General features: G+C 39.8%; 1 non-coding gene across 1 annotated transcript; it reads right to left on the bottom strand.

The window, feature by feature from the left end:
• Nucleotides 1–2736: 2736 nt before the first annotated feature.
• Nucleotides 2737–2844, bottom strand: LOC122897772. Its single transcript, XR_006382615.1, has one exon. It is a non-coding gene; the product is annotated as a U6 spliceosomal RNA (small nuclear RNA).
• Between the last annotated feature and the right edge of the window lie 433 nt (nt 2845–3277).

Genomic DNA, 3277 nt, shown 5'->3' with positions numbered 1-3277 from the left:
TCCCTTTCTGTATTATCATTGTCAGTGTATAAGAAAGCCACTGATTTCTGCACATTGACTTTGTATCCTGCCACGTTGCTGAATTGCTGTATGAGTTCTAGTAGTTTGGGGGTGGAGTCTTTTGGGTTTTCCATATAAAGAATCATGTCATCTGCGAAGAGAGTTTGACTTCTTCATTACCAATTTGGATACCTTTTATTTCTCTCTGTTGTCTGATTGCTGTTGCTAGGACTTCTAATACTATGTTGAACAAGAGTGGTGAAAGTGGGCATCCTTGCCTTGTTCCTGATCTCAATGGGAAGGCTGCAAGCTTTTTCCCATTGAAGATGATATTTGCTGTGGGTCTTTCATAAATAGATTTGATGAGGTTCAGTAATGTTCCCTCTATCCCTATACTTTGAAGCGTTTTAATCAGGAACGGATGCTGGATTTTGTCAAATGCTTTTTCTGCATCAATTGAGAGGACCATGTGGTTCTTCTCTCTTCTCATATTAATTTGTTGTATCACATTCATTGATTTGTAAATGTTGAACCATCCTTGAAGCCCAGGGATGAATCCCACCTGGTCATGGTGGATAATCTTTTTAATGTGCTGTTGGATCCTGTTGGCTAGGATCTTGTTGAGAATCTTAGCATCCATATTCATCAATGATATTGGTCTAAAATTCTCCTTTTTGGTAGGGTCCTTGCCTGGTTTGGGGATCAGGGTAATGCTGGCTTCATAGAAAGAGTCTGGAAGTTTTCCTTCTGCTTCAATCTTTTGAAACAACTTCAGGAGAATAGGTGTTATTTCTTCTTTGAAGGTTTGGTAGAATTCCCGAGGGAATCCGTCAGGTCCTGGGCTCTTTTTTTTTGGGAGGTTTTTCATCAATGCTTCAATCTCGTTATTAGATATTGGTCTATTCAGGTTGTCGATTTCTTCCTGGTTCAATGTTGATAGTTTATATTTTTCCAGGAATGCATCCTTTTCATCTAGGTTGCTAAACTTATTGGCATATAACTGTTGCTAATTACTTCTGATGATTGTGTCTACTTCCTTGGTGTTAGTTGTGATCTCTCCCTTTTCATTCATAATTTTATGAATTTGGGCTTTCTTTCTTTTTTTTTTTGGATTAGTGTGGCCAGTGGCTTATCAATCTTATTGATTCTTTCAGAAAACCAGCTTCTAGTTTCATTGATACGTTCTACTGTATCTCTGGTTTCTACCTCCTTGATCTCAGCTCTAATCTTGATGATTTCCCTTCTTATGTGTGGAGTTGGTTTGATTTGTTGTTGATTCTCCAGTTCTTTAAGGTGTAGAGACAGCTGGTGTGTTCTACATTTTTCAATTTTTTTTGAGGGAGGATTGGATGGCTATGTATTTTCCCCTTAGGACCGCCTTCGCTGTATCCCATAGGTTTTGGACCGAAGTGTCTTCATTCTCATTCGTTTCCATGAATTGTTTCAGTTCTTCTTTGATCTCCTGGTTGATCCAAGCATTCTTAAGCAAGGTGGTCTTTAGCTTCCAGGTGTTTGAGTTCCTTCAGAACTTTTCCTTGTGATTGAGCTCCAGTTTCAAAGCATTGTTATCTGAGACATGCAGGGAATCATCTCAGTCTTTTGGTATCGGTTGAGTCCTGATTTGTGACCCAGTATGTGGTCTATTCTGGAGAAGGTTCCGTGTGCACTTGAGAAGAAAGAGTATTCTGCTGTTTTAGGGTGGAATGTTCTGTATATATCTATGAGGTCCATCTGGTCCAATGTGTCATTCAATGCTCTTGTTTCTTTATTGATTTTCTGCTTCGATGATCTGTCTAATTCTGAAAGAGGCATGTTAAGATCTCCTACGATTAGTGTATTCATATCAATATGACTCTTTATCTTGATTAACAGTTTTCTTAAGTAATTGGCTGCTCCCATATTGGGAGCATAGATATTTACAATTGTTAGATCATCTTGGCGGATAGTCCCTTTAAGGATTATGTAGTGTCCTTCTGTATCTCTGACTACAGTCTTTAGTTTGAAGTCCAATTTATCTGATATGGGAATCGCTACCCCAGCCTTTTTTTGAGGCCCATTGGCATGAAAGATGCTTCTCCATCCCTTCCCTTTCAGTCTGCGTGTATCTTTAGGTTCAAAATGGGTCTCTTGTAGACAACATATGGATGGGTCCTGTCGTTTTATCCAATCTGCAACCCTGTGCCGTTTTATGGGTGCATTTAGGCCATTCACATTGAGAGTGATTATTGATAGATACGTTTTTATTGACATCGAGCTACCTTTGAAGTCTTTCTTTCTGTAGACTCTCTCTATATTTCTGTTCAATGCTATTCTGGGATTTTTCCTCTTTTATAGAACCCCCTTAATATTTCCTGCAGTGTCGGCTTAGTGGTTGCATAGTCTTTTAAGCCTTGCCGGTCTTGAAAACTCTTCATCTCTCCATCCATTTTGAATGTCAGTCTTGCTGGATAAAGTATTCTTGGCTGCATGTTCTTCTCTTTAGTGCCTTGAATATATCTTTCCAGCCTCTTCTGGCTTTCCAGGTCTCTGTGGACAGGTCTGACGTTATTCTGATGGGCTTCCCTCTGTAAGTAAGGAGCCTCTTTGCCCTGGCGGCTTTCAAGAGATTATACCTACAATTATAATTCCTCAATTTGACTATCAGGTGTCGTGATGTTTTTTTGGAATGTATAATCTTGGGTGGAGACCGTTCAGCCTCTAGTACATGAAAGCTGGTTCCATTCACGAGATTGGGAAAAAAATATGGAACGCTTCACGAAATTGCGTGTCATCCTTGTGCAGGGGCCATGCTAATCTTCTCTGTATCATTCCAATTTTTAGTATATGTGCTGCCGAAGCGAGCACTGTTTCCATATATTTCTGTTCAATGATATTCTTAGTATTTTTCCTTTTATATAGAACCCCCCTTAATATGAGGTGTCAGCTTGGTGGGCGCATAGTCTTTTAAACCTTGCCAGTCTTCGAAGCTCTTTATCTCTCCATCCAATATGAATGTCAGTCTTGCTGGATAAAGTATTCTTGGCTGCATGTATTTTTTTTTTTTTATTTAGTGCCCTGATACATCTTGCCAACCCTTTCTGGCTTGCCAGGTTTCTGTGGACAGTTTTGACGTATTCTGATGGGCTTTCCTCTGTACGTATGGAACTTCTTTGTTCGAGCTGCTTTCAGGAGGCCCTGTCTACAATTATGATTCATCATTCCCACTATCTGGTGTCTTGAGGTCTTTCTAGATTCTATCATCTTGGGGGCAGTCCGTTCTGTCTCTAGTACGTGGATG

Source organism: Neovison vison, chromosome X, assembly GCF_020171115.1.
Source record: "Neovison vison isolate M4711 chromosome X, ASM_NN_V1, whole genome shotgun sequence".
Classification (NCBI taxonomy): Eukaryota; Metazoa; Chordata; class Mammalia; order Carnivora; family Mustelidae; genus Neogale; species Neogale vison.
This window is presented reverse-complemented; position numbering and strand designations above follow the sequence as displayed.